The sequence below is a fragment of the Anomaloglossus baeobatrachus genome, chromosome 4, assembly GCF_048569485.1.
Source record: "Anomaloglossus baeobatrachus isolate aAnoBae1 chromosome 4, aAnoBae1.hap1, whole genome shotgun sequence".
Lineage (NCBI taxonomy): Eukaryota > Metazoa > Chordata > Amphibia > Anura > Aromobatidae > Anomaloglossus > Anomaloglossus baeobatrachus.
Window position 1 is genome coordinate 655707617 of NC_134356.1, and position 16571 is coordinate 655724187.

The following is a 16571-nucleotide window of genomic DNA, read 5'->3' on the forward strand; positions in this document are numbered from 1 at the left end:
AGAGCTGACACTCTAATGTAGACTTATGGCCGTCCGCTCCGGGGATAGGCATCGGTGTCACCTCTAAGGTCCTCGTTCAGTTCTGTGATACTAGTCGGTGAAGAATGCATCCATTATATTCATTTTATCACAACTTCCTATGTCTATGTGCTGAGGCTGATGGGACCTGTAGTCCATTTTTGGTGTCAGAGGTTACCATCGCCAAATAGAGGGTCGATATGTACGTAAGCGCATTGACCACCATCGATCCCTATGTTATCGATACTTACGATTCCGTATCCCCGTGATGTATCTTTATGCTAATGTTTCTCATTTCTATGTAAATCGGAGGTAGTTCAGGAGATTCATGGATAGTGATGAATATTTCAGGGGAGAAGACGTTACTTGAGCCGTAGGGTCTCCGCAGACACATAGTAGAGCGCTGGGAATATGTGATAGAGGAGAGGATTTGCATTCTGCAGATTTACCGCAGGTAAATGAGTATAAAGGGATGTCATGCAATGCAATCTGCTCACGTCGGGACGTGATTCTACAAGTGCCACAGTATCGGCCATGGTGGGTTAGGTAACCACATGGTGGTGCGGCTGTGCCGATCTTGGGTGCTACATTGCCCCTTTTCGGTGGATTTTTGCAAATTAGAAAGAGCAATTCGAAAAATTAAAGAGTAATCGCTTTAATGTTTTTTTCCCCATAAATCATTAATAAGAAACTTTTGTAATATATCTTTATAAGAGAAATTTGATACTTTCTCCTCCTGGACTGATTCTTTCATCCTCAAAATGAATAATTCATGTAAAAACAGATTTTTCAATGACTGACATCAGGTGTGACGGTTGGTGCTTATAGGGTTTTATGGAGAACTGTAACGATGTCACGCCAGACTAGATAATCAAAAGCTGCACCGAGATTCCAAAAGGCAAGAGATTACTGACCTACCTGATCGATCCACCCATCTCTTCTGTTCTGTATTATACCCAAACTGGTAGAGGAATTACCAGGACCGGAGCTAAACATCTGGGCAGGTTTCAGATGTAAGGTACATCAGTGTTACGTCCCCACCAGAGTCCACTCCATTGACTTCTGCTCCGATCACCAGGCGACACAGTGTTCCTGCCGTGGATAGTGCTGGTGGTGGGAGAGGAGTCGATGCCAGCGACGCTGGTGGGCGCAGGCTCCGCTCACCCGCTGGGCTGGGTTTCCATGGGATCTGCAGTACCACTGGCTGACTGAAGGTGGCGTGTGTATTGCAGCTAAAGTTACCATCATTCAGCTACAACCAATTGGAAGACACCACACCCTTCTTATTCCCCCTCCTATCTGCTGGCCGCTGCCAGAGATAGTTCTGTATTCCTGGTTCCTGTTCTGTTTGTATAGTGATAGTTTCGGCTACCGGCAAAGAGAACAGCTGATTGGTTGGGGTCCGACACCAGTCACCCCCACCAATCAGTTAAGGATAGGCCATCAATATAGCAGTAGTGGATAACCCCTTTTAAGGATAGTTAGACTATCCGTGGATATGATGACAATGACACACTTAGGTTAGCTTGTCATCTTAATTTCCGTTACAGATGCTATGGAATCTCTTATTTATGTAGCACTCGGTGTTGTTGGTTATGGGAAGTGACCTTTTTCGTACATTGATCTGCTCCTTCAATACAAGTCATGGGGGATATGTCAAGACTTTTGTTAGATGCTGCGATCATGCTCCTCTTCCCTCCCTTTTCTTCCCTGGTGGAGCACATCTATAATCATCGATCTTCACTCTGTGTCATCAATACTGTCATCTTCTGGGGCGAGACATAGCCCTAGCCCAAGAACTCACTGATTGCTTTGTACTCTTTACAGTGGTGACAGTTATAGATGCAGTTTTTTGTTACTTTTTAATTTACATCTTAGTATAATTTTAAAGGGAATCTGTGAATGACTTTTTCCCTAGGCAAGCAGGGTAGGGTAGTGTAACATTTTTCCTGTTTTGTCGTTTTTTTGCTGTTTTCTTGCTCCTAAAATAGCTTTGCAAGTGCGCTGGTGTGCGTATGTATCAGTGCACTTGCAGGCCTCTGCTCCTTTTCACTTCGCCCTCCTCTTCTTGATTGACAGGGGAGATCTGAGGTGATGTAATGCAGTTGTGCCTGTGTCTTCACTGTCAATCATGAAGCTGGGGTGGCACCGGCAGGGAGAAGCGTAGAGGAGCCAAGAACTGCAAGTGCATAGTTACCCGCACCCACCTGTGCACTTGCAGACTAATTCCCATATGAAGAAAATATTAATTTCAGAGCAATAGAGCACCAGATAGTGATGAAACATGTCCCTTTAGATAGGTTTTACACTGCCCTATTATACAGTATTTCTGCTTGCCTAGTCCAAAATATTGATAGATTCTTCTTAAAGGGAATAATTCAGCAGGTATTTGCTATGTAATCTGAACACACCATGTTGTAGGGGTTAAAACAGATTTCAGTGAAGGTCTCTTATCAGGCTGCCTGCTGTTGTTTACTTTGATTGATTGTTTAATCACTAGATCCTTCTCATTGCTGGACTATAGTAGAATGGGTCTGGTAGTCTTAGGGTACCTTCACACTTAGCGATGCAGCAGCGATCCGACCAGCGATCTGACCTGGTCAGGATCGCTGCTGCATCGCTACATGGTCGCTGGTGAGCTGTCAAACAGGCAGATCTCACCAGCGACCAGTGAACAGCCCCCAGCCAGCAGCGACGTGCAAGCGACGCTGCGCTTGCACGGAGCCGCCGTCTGGAAGCTGCGGAGACTGGTAACTAAGGTAAACATCGGGTATGGTTACCCGATGTTTACATTAGTTACCAGTGTGAGCAGGGAGCAGGGAGCCGCGCACACTAAGCGCTGGCTCCTTGCTCTCCTAGCTACAGTACACATCGGGTTAATTAACCCGATGTGTAATGCAGCTACATGTGCAGAGAGCAGGGAGCCGCGCACACTGCTTAGCGCTGGCTCCTTGCTCTCCTAGCTGCTGTACACATCGTGTTAATTAACCCGATGTGTACAGCAGCTACATGTGCAGAGAGCCGGAGCCGGCAGCACAGGCAGCGTGAGAGCTGCAGAGGCTGGTAACTAAGGTAAATATCGGGTAACCACCTTGGTTACCCGATGTTTATCTTGGATACAGCTTACCTCAGCTGTCAGACGCCGGCTCCTGCTCCCTGCTTGCTTCATTTGTCGCTCTCTTGCTGTCACACACAGCGATCTGTGTGTCACAGCAGGAGAGCGGCTTTGAAGAAAACGAACCAGGGCTGTGTGTAACGAGCAGCGATCTCGCAGCAGGGGCCAGATCGCTGCTCAGTGTCACACACAGCGAGATCGCTAATGAGGTCACTGCTGCGTCACAAAAAGCGTGACTCAGCAGCGATCTCGGCAGCGAGCTCGCTGTGTGTGAAGCACCCCTAAAGGTGGCGTCACACACAGTGACGACGACAATGAGGTCGCTGCTACGTCACCATTTTCTGTAACGTGGCAGCGACGTCCCGTCGCTGTCTCTGTGTGTGACATCCAGCAACGAGCTGGCCCCTACTTTGAGGTCGCCACTCGTTGCTGAATGTCCAGCTTCATTTTTTGGTCGTCTCTCTCCCGCTGTGAAGCACAGATCGCTGTGTGTGACAGCGAGAGAGCGACAAAATGAAGCGAGCAGGGAGCAGGAGCCGGCATCTGGCAGCCGCGGTAAGCTGTAACCAGAGTAAACATCGGGTAACCAAGGGAAGACCTTTCCCTGGTTACCCGATATTTACCTTCGTTACCAGCGTCAGTGCCAGCTCCCTGCTCTCTGCACATGTAGCTGCAGTACACATCGGGTAATTAACCCGATGTGTACTGTAGCTAGGAGAGCAGGGAGCCAGCGCTAAGCAGTGTGCGCGGCTCCCTGCTCTCTGCACATGTAGCACAGCGACGCGTGTCGTTATGATCGCTGCTGCATCTGCGGTGTTTGACAGCTAAGCAGCGATCATAACAGCGACTTACAAGGTCGCTGTTGCGTCACAGAAAATGGTGACGTAACAGCGACGTCGTTGTCGCTGCCGCTATGTGTGAACCCAGATTTACACCCCTCTTCTGATTAGAATATCACTGTCTATAGACATTGTACATACAAAGCCTGGTGTGGGCGGGGGCAGCTTTGTCAGCTCTGCTGCATTGCTAAGTCTAAAACTTTGCTTTTGTCAGAATCTTTGCACCCAGTAACCTAAGAGATACATCATTGGATTCAGGGTCTCTTTGCCTACATCATGCTGCTGTCAGATGAGGTAGCAAAAACCTACTGACAGATTCCCCTTAAGGGGTTGTCTTGTCATGCAAATACTTCTGAAAATAAAGGTAGCAACTGCTACATGGAAGATATGTAATAAATGCTTAATCGTGGTACACCAGAGCAGAAGCCATGGCTCATAGAGGGCGGTCTTCGGTCTTCCAGGACTATGGAGCCCCTCCATTATGTGGTCACTCCATATGAGGGTATATGGTTAAGGGCTGTTCTAATATATGAGTATTTTTTTTTATATATATATATATATATATAATATATATATATATATATATATATATATATATATATATATATATATTATAATATAATATATAATATAAAATATATATATTCTCTCCCATTTTAGCAAACTCCTGTCACTTGCCAAAATAAATTAGTTAAATACCCTGGGAAAATTCTCTGATTCTGAAGCTCTTTTCCATTTTGTGCCAAATAGCTCTCTTGCAGAGATGTTCACATTTGTTTCTTGCGGAGCGTAGTATGTGAAATCTCTGCTTGCACGCCAGCTGTGTGTTTTTTCAAAGTTTTCTGTGGATGTTTGCTCTTTCACCTTTCCCAGATGTTTCTGTTACATGGAGTTTTGCACAAACTTCGCCAACTCTCAAGGCGCCGTCGGGCTCTGTTCAGATTGCAGGTTCTGACACTCTGCCCAATAGTTTCTCTGGTGTCTGAGATTAACACAAGCAGACTCTGGCTTCAAACTGCTGTGTCCTGATTCACAAGCAGGCAAGAGTTAATCTCTGCTGGTCTGCTTGCTTCATTGATCACATGTTGTGGGGAGGCCAATCACATCTCCTCCCCTCCTATTTATACTGGTTGAATCCTTCCATCCATGCCAGCTATAGTTTGTCATTGTTGGTTTATGTGGTGTCGTGTCCAAGACTCTCTGGTGAAAGTTGTGCTTTTTGCTTGGTGCAGTTGTGGAATTTACCCCTGTTGTTTTGTAGACTCCTTCCTGCTCTTGTTTTTCTTCCTGAACCTCTTATTGTCTTTACCTTTGTGTATATGTGTGTGCTGTCTGACAAAGTTTTCGTTTTCTTTTGTCTGTCTTTATATGTGGGTTTTATCAAAATGTTGTCCCATCCCTTCCTGGGGGGAAAGGGAATCAGATCAGGACTGGTCAGGAGCAGGGTCAGGAAGGAGACTCAGGCCTCTCCACCATCAGGGGTATCCCTGAGATTAGGGATAGCATAGGGCCCCCTAGCTTGAGGAACAGTTTAGGAGCCCTGATTCCCCACTGTCCCATAGTCATCTTGATAGCTGCCCATTACAACTCAGCAGCTGATTTAGCAGCCTCAGATGCTACCGAGCTGTGATTGCCAGTAACTGCGAGGGAAGGGTGAAAGTGCATGCCTCTAGAGAAGATTTTTTAAGAAATGACCAGTTGCAAATAAAGTGGAGATTTCACATACTGTGCTCCAAAAACAACAAATGTTAAAGGGAAGGTGTCGTGCCCAAAAACAAATTTCAATAACTGAAAAAATGTAAAGTATTAATGTTTTAATGTTTTATTTAAATATTATTTGTTTTTAATTGAGCAAAATATAAAAAAAAATTAAGCTTGATATTTTCCAGTCTTAAACACTAGGGGAAGCAGCTGCTAAAATTCTACAGAAATCCTACTGTAGAAAAAGCCTGGATTACAGCTGCAGTAAAGTGGGCGGAGTCTGCTCTCCTGTGTGTGATGTCACAGCCCCCCCTCCCAACCTGGGTGTTTCCAAACCATAACAGAGAATGAAATTTAGGATCACAATGCGGAGCCATTTTGTTGGTGATCACAAATGTCTAAAGTGTCACCAAGGACAGCCACATCGTGCTCCTCACATAACGCTCTGCGCGCACCGGTCCAGCAATGCTCTGCCACATGCATGGCTACCCGCAATGTTCTGCCACATGCACGCCCGCAATGCTCTGCCACACGGACGCACTCAGTGTGTGTGAATACTGTGTATATACTGTGTGTGTGACCGAGCAGCATGAAGGAGGGGGAGCCACCGTGTGTATATAATATATACCATGTACTGAGTGTATGTACTATATGCTGTGTGTATATACTATATTCCGTGTATATACTGTGTGTGTAACCGAGCAGCATGAAGTAGGCGGAGCCACAGTGTGTATATAATATATACCGTGTACTGAGTGTATATACTATATACCGTGTTTACACTGTGTATATACTGTGTGTGTGACCAAGCAGCATGAAGGAGGCGGAGCTAGCGTGTGTGTATATACTATATACCGTGTGAACACTGTGTATATACTGTGTGTGTGACCGAGCAGCATGACGGTGCAATGGTCTGCATGCACGACCACCCGAAATGCTCTGCCATACACCCGCAATGCTCTGCCGCACGCTCATCCACAATGCTCTGCCACGCACACACAATGCACTGCCACACACACACAATGCACTGCCACGCAGGCACACACAAAATGCTTTGCCACATGCACGCACACACAATGCTCTGCCACGCACACACACACAATGCTCTGCCACGCACGCACACACAATGCTCTGCCACGCACGCACACACAATGCTCTGCCACGCACGTACACACAATGCTCTGCCATGCACGTACACACAATGCTCTGCCACGCACGTACACACAATGCTCTGCCACGCACGCATACACCATGCTCTGCCACATGCATACACACCCAATGCTCTGCCACGCACGCACAATGCTCTGCCACTCAAGCACACACAATGCTCTGCTATGCACACACACACAATGCTCTGCCACGCACGCACACACAATGCTCTGCCACGCACGTACACAGAATGCTCTGCCACATGCATACACACCGAATGCTCTGCCACGCACGCACAATGCTCTGCCACTCAAGCACACACAATGCTCTGCTATGCACACACACACAATGCTCTGCCACGCACGCACACACAATGCTCTGCCACGCACGTACACAGAATGCTCTGCCACATGCATACACACCGAATGCTCTGCCACGCACACACAATGCTCTGCCACTCAAGCACACACAATGCTCTGCTATGCACACACACACACACACACACACACGCCGACAGGTGACAGGCCATGGGGGGAGAGCATGGGGATGTCATTGGAGTTGGTAGCATCGGCGGCGGGGGGAGGGGCGCCGGTACACTACTCACACAGGCCGAACTGGTGACAGGGGAAAAAGTTCAGCACACAGCATAACCGCTGTGAGCTACAGAAAGAAGGCGCTGATCTCCTCCCTCTGCTGTGATCTGGACAGCCCAGGGGGCGCATCCATTTCACAGCAGGGAGCTCTCCTGTAATAAGCCTAGGTGTCGGAATCCGACTATCAGAGGCAATGCACGGGGGCTGCCATACAGGAGGTGAGTAACTGACATTACACACAGCAAATCCAGCATGGCAGCCCCCAGTGCTTCAATAAAACTAGAATTAAATAAAAACTAAATAAACTGTGAGTTTAATTTTGTATTAAAAATACTTGGTTTCATAATCACTATTATTAATACAAAAATAAAAAAGCAACACCCTACCTTTAAACTGAGAGGGGAGGGAAGGGGAGAGAAAACAGTACAAAAGGAGTAAAGTACATGCTTAGGGAATCATTGCAGGATAGAAGCTATACTGACATAAAGACACTAACGCAAGGTATACATCCAGCCTATATTAGAGGAGGGACACTCGCAATGATAATACTGTAAAACTAGTTAAGCTGGGAGGGTAGGGAGAGCAAACAGTAGAAAAGGAGTAAAGAATATGCATAGTAAATCATTGCAGGATAGAAGCTGTACTGACACAAAGACACCAGCACAAGGTTTATATCCAGCCTGTATTACAGGAAGGGACACTCGCAACAACAATAATCTAAAACTTGGATCTTTCTTCAAACTGCAAAGCAAGGGGCGACTGAAAATGAATGAATATCTGAAAGAAGAGAGCCTACTTAAACTGGGAGGGGAAAGAAAACAGTAGAAAAGAAATAAATCACATGCATAGGAAATCATTGCAGGATAAAAACTGTACTGATATATAGACACCAGCACAAAGTTTACATCCAGCCTATATTAGAGGGAGGGACAATCGCAGCGACAATAATGTAAAACTTGGATCACATGCATAGGAATAATTGTAGTATAAAAGCTGTACTGATATAAAGACACGAGCACAAGGTTTACATCCAGCCCATATTACAGGGAGGGACACTCCCAGCCACAATAATCTAAAACTTGGATTTCGCTGCAAACTGCAAAGCAGGGGGCGTCTGAAAATGATTGAGTGCCTGAAAGAAGAGCGCCTACTTAAACTGGGAGGGGAGAAAGAACAGTAGAAAAGGAGTAAAGCACATGCTTAGGAAATCATTTCAGAATAGAAGCTGCACTGATATAAAGACACCAACACAAGGTTTACATCCAACCTATATTACAGGGAGCGACACTTGCAACGACATTAATGTAAAGCTTAGAGCACATGCAGAGGAATAATTGTAGCATAGAAGCTGTACTGATATAAAGACACCAACACAAGGTTTACATCCAGCCTATATTACAGGGAGGGACACTCCCAGCCACAATAATCTAAAACTTGGATTTCACTGCAAAGCAGGGGGCGTCTGAAAATGAATTAATGATTGAAAGAAGAGCCTACATAAAGTTAGATCAACATTAACTGATTACAAACCCTGAAACGTAAGGGAAGAAACATTTTTACATGTCCAAGGTGTCCATGGCTTTGAAGCTTCATTACGTAAGATTGCAAATTTATATTTTAACTTAGATCGGACACAAATCAGAATAAAATGGGAAATTTCATCCCCTGGTGGAGTTCACATATTGTGCAACCGATTGTCCATAATGTCTGATACTGATACAATATTGAGGTATTATCCGTGCGGACATATTTCAGTGTCTTTTATTGCTGAAGTGGCAGTGCTGATGGCTCATACAGTTCCAGTACATTTGAGTGACACATTCCTACACATTCCTAATGAATTATTGCAGCGGTTGAATGCAGCGACAGTATAATTATTCCTCTGGGATTATCGTTCCTCTATTAGACCTTACAATTCCCAGGAAAGCCACCACGCTAATTAGCCATAGTGCCAATATACCTTATGCATCATGAAGGATTATTATACTCCTTGTCACTTGCATGAGCGATTTTGATTGATTTCTGAAAGGAGCACTATGCCGATAAAGGAACTATGGAGGCAAACCGGAAATAAACTTGTTCACTGCTTCTATACTTTGTTAAAGAGGTTGGCCACTCCTTTTTTTATTGATGGGGGTTTTTTTTAGGATAAGCCATCAATATCTGATCTGCACCCTTGCCAAGCCGCTGTTGCCGCCGGCTGGAAGTTTTCGAATGCTGCTAGAACACAGCAGCTCTGTCAAAACTAAAGTGAGCACAGCTATGTACTCTAGATACACCCCCTATTGGTTAGCACTGCAACCTTGCAGCGCTGGGGTCCTGGGTTCTAGTCCCACTCAGGACAACATCTGCAAGACGTTTGTATGTTCTCCCCGTGTTTGCGTGGGTTTCCTCCGGGTTCTCCGGTTTCCTCCCACAATCAAAAAAACATACTGATAGGGAATTTAGATTGTGAGCCCCAATGGGGACAGTGTTGCCAATGTATGTAAAGCGCTGTGGAATTAATAGCGCTATATAAGTGAATAAATATTATTATTCATGTGACTAAGGGATAAATCTGCAGTACCCAGGTGCGGCCACTGTAGGCATGACGGAGCTGTTGTGTTCCTTCAGCATTCGAGAACTTCCGACCAGTACCAGCTGATTGGCGGGGGTGCCAGGTGTTGCTCCCCAATCAAATATTTTTGGTCTTTTTTCATAAATAAAGTAGGCGTACGGCGACAGGGAAGGGAAACCCTGTGTCTAGGAAAAGGGGAGTTGGTGACCCCTGACTAAAGCTATCACTCTCCCCCCTGACCACCCTTAATAAGTTCCGTACCTATGCGCCAAGCATGATATCTGGCCCTGGCTGACCCTGAACTGGGCCCTAGGTAAAGAACAGATGGGACGAGTGCTTAGTCAAGCCAACTAAGCACTAAAGAAGATACACGTAAAACAAAAGGGAAAGTATATGAACAAATTATCTCCAGGATGACTCTGGGAGAGGTACAGCAACGAGCGACAATGTTTTTTCACATAAATACAAGCCGACTGCTTGCATCCAAGGCCTGTATAGGAATATAACTCTATCACCAGCAAACACCAAGGGGAAATGTGTGTATTTAAAGACACAATGGGAAATGATGATGATTAACAGCTGAAAGGTGAGGATATCCGCAGAGTCCTAAAAAGAAAGGGATTAACCCCAAGCAGGGAAGATACATAGGATACCATTTACACCATAGTAGGAAGAATAGAATGTCAGGGAGCAGTTTGTGTAGCCAAAAACTGCGACCTTATACAGCCACACACCACAGGACTGTCTGTCACCTGTTACACACCTGTCACACAAAGGTGATAATTTTTTCCTAGCTCTCTACCATTTTGAATGACAGGGTGGGTTATCAAAAAATTACTTTGTATTATTTGTCTCCAGTTTCAGACAGAGTAGTGGGGGGAAGCTCCTACTGCAGCTAGTTGTCTTACAGCCAGACCCAAGATTGTGAAACCGAGAAAAGGAACTAGCTGGTCTCCTAGACACAGAGAAAAAGTATTTTCAAAATTAAGAACGTTGACTGTAGAAAATTTATATTAAAGAGGTTGTCCAGGAATTTGATATTGATGGCCTATATTTAGGACAGGTGACTGATATCACATTGATGAGGGCCTGACACCTTGCACCCCCGCTAATCTAGCTGTTAGCTCTAAGTCTTGTAATGGCCTGATATACTGTCATAGGTGTGTCCAGCTCTTGGAAAACCTCTGGCGAGTCTGGGACCAGAAAGTCACAGCATCTTGTTATATGAAGGTCTGTAGCTTGTGTTTATATGTATTTGCTTTCCTTTGGTGCTGTAGGGGTTACGGACTGGCTATCCTTTGGAGTCATAATCTCAGGTGCAGCTCTTTGTGATCACTCCCATTCGCTATAAATAGTCATGTGTCTTACCATCTGACGCTAGTTACAGAATCTCATCATTCTTATGCTGATCACTTTGTTAGGAGCCAGTGTCTGGAAGAAGCTGAAGAGTCGTGACAATTGCAGTAGTGGTGTTTAGCTGCATTGAAGGAGCTTGGAGTGTTTTCCTTTTCCTGTCTATTTTCCCCCTGTCTGTCTCCCTCCCTTTGTGTTGTATTATTGCATTGGTGAGACTAACGGTGTCGAAGGCCTTCTCACTAGCCATGGTGAGTTGAGGGCAAGTGATGGTCTAGGCACGTGATCAGTGACAGGGGGAAGGACCCATATAGAGACATTAGGGAGTACAGGGATCAACTTCAGGTGAGACTAGGAGGGGTCCCCGCTCCCCCCTCCATAGCACCAGGTCCCACCATTGTATTGTGTTCCCGATATACCCTTTGTGTTGCAGCGCTCACTCAGGGTTCCCTTATACCTGGCGGAACAGCACTAGTCACTGTGTGACATGTAAACAGTGTATTACGCACAGCCCCGTATTTAATTTATTGGCCGTTTTTAGGTATTACAGCTCTTCTCCAGTTGACTTCAATGGGACCTGAGGTGCAGTACCTTAGATCGTCCATCACACAGTATTTGGAGCTGTGGAGTTCCAGTTTTTTATATTGTTTACCTCCAACCCCCGCGGGACCTGGTAATTGCTGATTGGTGGATTTTCCAGCCGTCGGTCTCATATTGATGACCTGTCCTTAGACCGGCTCATCTGCCGGCACCTTTAATAAAGGGATTTTTTTTTTTAATGTTTACGTTCCTTTATGTTGTATTTCTAATTGTCTCCATATAACCTCGATGCATTCAGTTTAATTTTGATGTCATGGCCACATCGGGGAATGAAAATGCATTATATCAGAGAAGAATATAGTTATATTAAATCTGATACCTGGTGGATGAGAAATCACAACCAGTTCATTCAATTCAAATTACATTTAAGATTTATTGAAAAGCCAGGCCAGATCGAGTTCACCAGCAGCGCCAGCAGATTTTCCCTGTTGGCTGCAAAAACTGGCTGCATTAAAGTGCAGTTAGGGAAGTAATAAACGTCCTAAAAAAAAATACAGCCGTCCACTTAAACTTGTCAGTCTTTATTCCATGTTCTCTCCCAAGTGGGAGAAGAAAATTAGAGGAACGCTACATGGAAAACTTATCTGGTGTCCTTGCCTGGTGGAAGGACTAAAGGCTACTTTACACACTGCGATATCGGTCCCGATATCGCTAGTGTGGGTACCCGCCCCCATCTGTTGCGCGACACGGGCAAATCGCTGCCCGTGTCGCACAACAGCCATCACACATACATACCTGTCCGGCGACGTCGCTGTGACGGGCGAACCGCCTCCTTTCTAAGGGGGCGGTCCGTGCGGCGTCACAGCGACGTCACTGAACCGCCGCCCAATAGCAGCGGAGGGGCGGAGCTGAGCGGGACGTAACATCCCGCCCACCTCCTTCCTTCCTCATAGCGGCCGGGAGGCAGGTAAGGGGAGGTTCCTCGTTCCTGCGGCGTCACACGCAGCGATGTGTGCTGCCGCAGGAACGAGGAACAACCTCGTTATTGCTGCAGTAATGAGATTTGAGAATGGACCCCCATGTCGCCGATTTAGCGATTTTGCACGTTTTTGCAACGATGCAAAATCGCTTATCGGTGTCACATGCAACGGCATCGCTAATGCGGCCGGATGTGCGTCACGAATTCCGTGACCCCAACGACTCCACATTAGCGATGTCGTAGCGTGTAAAGCCCGCTTAAGCAGAGAAGGCATAAGAAAACCAAAGACTAAAGTAATTGAATTCATTTTTCCTAGAGCATTCCTTTAACAATGTCTAAAGATTACGTTACGACTGTTTGTTAAAGGGAACCCGTCAGCAAGTTTTTGGAACCCCTCCAGGGGTGGCGCATGCGCAGTTAGATCCTGATGACGTTTGAGGTCTTGATACTTGGACTATCAATCTGTGCATTTGCCTCCCCCAGGAATGACTGCATTTGCAGAGATCTTGGGTGGGTGAACAGGTTAACAGAGAAGAGCAACCTGTCGGTCACTGAGTAGAGAGTTGATACACAAGGCACTTCTGGGGCGGTGCACAAGTAGGGTCCAATACCGTCTCACGTAGATGTAGAAACTTGGCACTCAAGATCAATGTGAATAGTGGTTTTTATTGTGAAGAATTTGAAGGCCCAGCACAAGCGCAGACGTTTCAGTCAAAAGACCTTCAGTCAAAAGACCTATCACGCGGTACCACACAGACGGCGGTGGACACCACGTCATACCCAGCTACGCCGCTCGCCACTCTACTATACTTTCTGAGGACCCCCTACACGCACACTTCTGAAGGCCTCTTGACTGAAACGTCTGTGCTTGTGCTGGTCCTACAAGTTCTTCACAATAAAACCACCATTCACATTAATCTTGGGTCACTGAATAGAGGCTGTTGATGGACGGAGAAAGAGCTATTGGTGCAGGGCCAAACCCCCTGAACTTTGCAGTTCAATTGCATCGTACAAATTTTACATAGATGATGTTTTTTTGGGGTCTAAAAATGTGCAGACAGCTTCCCTTTTAAAGGGGTTGTCTACCTAGCTCCATTCCATATATATACATCTAGCCACCAGCAGAACTTTTAACAGCTGATGGGTGCGGGTGTTGCTTCCTCATTGATCTAATATTGATGACCTATTCTATGATATTTTGACCTCTCCCTTCCCATAACATGTGAAAAGCTAAGAAAGTAGGATTTCCTAGGAAACCATGTTAATTATACATTTAAATTATTGTTTTATCTGTTATAAAGAAGCAGAAAATATGTTTCTACATTCCTTCCTAGGGGAGACCAGGAAAGAGTAATATCTGTGCCTACATCATTTACAAGTTGTGAACACAAAGTACTAGCTGTGTCTATAGCAACTACTGAGGAGACAAGGTTTTGCACAAACTACGCCGACTGTCATAGTGGAGTTGCACTCTGTTTAGATTGCAGATTCAGACACTCCGCCTGATGGTTTCTCTGGTGTCTGGTATCAACACAGACAAACTCTGGTGTCAACCTGATATGTGCTGAATCATAGGCAGGCTAGCAAGAGTTAATTTCTGCTGGTCTGCTTGCTCCTTTGATCACATGTTGTGGGAAGGCCTATCACATCTACTCCTCTCCTATTTATGCTGGCTGAATTCTTTCACCCATGCCATCTATAGTTTGTATTTATTGGTTTGTGAGGTGTGGTGTCCCAGAACTTCTGGTGAAAGTTGTGCTTATTGCTTGATGTGGTTGTGGAGTTTACCCCTGTTGTTTTGTAGCTTCCTTCCTGCTCTTGCCCCTGAATCTCTTACTGTCTTTACCTTTGTGTGTGCACGCTGTGTGACAAGAGTTTTCGTTTTCTCTTGTCTGTCTTTTTCTGTGGGTTTCATCACACTCCTGTCCCTCTTTGGGAGGAGGGGGAGGGTTAATCAGATCAGGACTGTTCAGGAGCAGGGCCAGGAAGGAGACTCTGGCCTCTCCACCATCAGGAGTACTCCTGAACTTAGGGATAGCATAGGGTTGGATGAAGGCCAGCTTAAAGGACAACTTTGGAGCCCTGGTTTCCCTCTATCCAATAGTCATCGTGACACAAGGCGAGAGTACTATCTGAGCTTACTTCATTCACATGTAGCAAACAAAAACAGTGCAAGCTGTGTCTACTTAAATGACTAGGAAAGACATTGAGACATTACCACCACTATCTATATAATTTACATACACTAACTATGTTTGCATCAATTACAGGGAGAGACAAGCAGAGAGTATTATCTGAACCTACATATGTTACAAGGAACAGCAGAAACAGTGTTTTTGTTTAGATCAATTACTAGAAGAAACAAGGAGCCGGTCCTATCTATTCCTAAATCATATACATTTGGCAAGCAGAAAGACAGTGCTATCTGTGACAATACAAGCTACTGGGGAGAGCAAGAGAGAGTACTATCTGTGTTTGCATAATTTACAAGTAGCAAACTGAAACAGTGCATGCTATGTATACATCAGTTACTGGCAAAGACAAGGATACATTATCACCGGTGCCTACATTATTTACTAGTGGTGAACAGGAAGGCAGCACTAAGGGTACCGTCTCACTAAACGATGTACCAGCAATTCCGACCACGATTTCAGGTCAGGATCGCTGGTGCGTCGCTACATGGTCGCTGGTGAGCTGTCAATCAGGCAGATCTCACCAGTGACCAGCCACCAGCGACTCTGCGCTTGGTAACCAAAGTACACATCGGGTTACTGAGCAAAGCGCTTTGCTTAGTTACCCGATATATACACTGGTTATGTGTGCAGGGAGCCAGCACTAAGAGGTGTACACTGGTAACCAGGGTAAATATCGGGTAACTAAGCAAAGCACTTTGCTTAGTAACCCAATATGTACCTCTGGCTACGTGTGCAGGGAGCCAGCGCTGGCAGCCTGTAAGCGTGTACGCTGGTAACCAGGATAAATATCTCATAAGGAAGCAAAGCGCTTTGCTTAGTTACCCGATATTTACCCTGGTTATTAGTGCAGGGAGCCAGCGCTAAGCGGTGTACACTGGTAACCAGGGTAAATGTCGGGTAACTAAGCAAAGCACTTTGCTTAGTAACCCAATGTGTACTTCTGGCTACGTGTGCAGGGAGCCAGCGCTGGCAGCCTGCCAGCTGGCAGCTGTAAGCGTGTACGCTGGTAACCAGGGTAAATATCGGGTAACGAAGCAAAGCGCTTTGCTTAGTTACCCGATATTTACTCTGGTTGCCATCGTACGCTGCTTACACAGAGTAGGTGCTCGTTGGTCTCCCGCCATCAAACACGCCAATGTGTGCTCTACAGCGGGAGACCAACGAGCAAAAAATGAACCAGAACAGTGTGTAATGATCAGCGATTTCACAGCACGGGCCAGGTGGCTGCTTAGTGTCACACAGCGAGATCGCTGATTAGGTCACTGGTACGTCACAATGCACTCCCAAGATGATTTGAAGAAAAATTTATTCATGTGCGTAACAAAAACGTTTTCGGTCCTATGTGGACAGCCCCCAATACAGCGGTGGATTCCGCGTCTGACAGCCCACACAGCGTGTTCCCTCACACATGTGCTACTGAGGAAGGTCCACATAGGACCGAAAACGTTTTTGTTACGCACATGAATAAATTTTTCTTCAAATCATCTTGGGAGTGCCTTGTATACTTCTCACTGTTTGGCTTTGGAACCTGA

General features: G+C 45.8%; 1 protein-coding gene across 1 annotated transcript in view; it reads left to right on the forward strand.

Moving 5' to 3' along the window:
* PDE4A (phosphodiesterase 4A) overlaps window positions 1–16571 on the forward strand; it is a 1076361-nt gene that overhangs the window by 497 nt on the left and 1059293 nt on the right. The gene's annotated exons all lie outside the window — the stretch shown is intronic.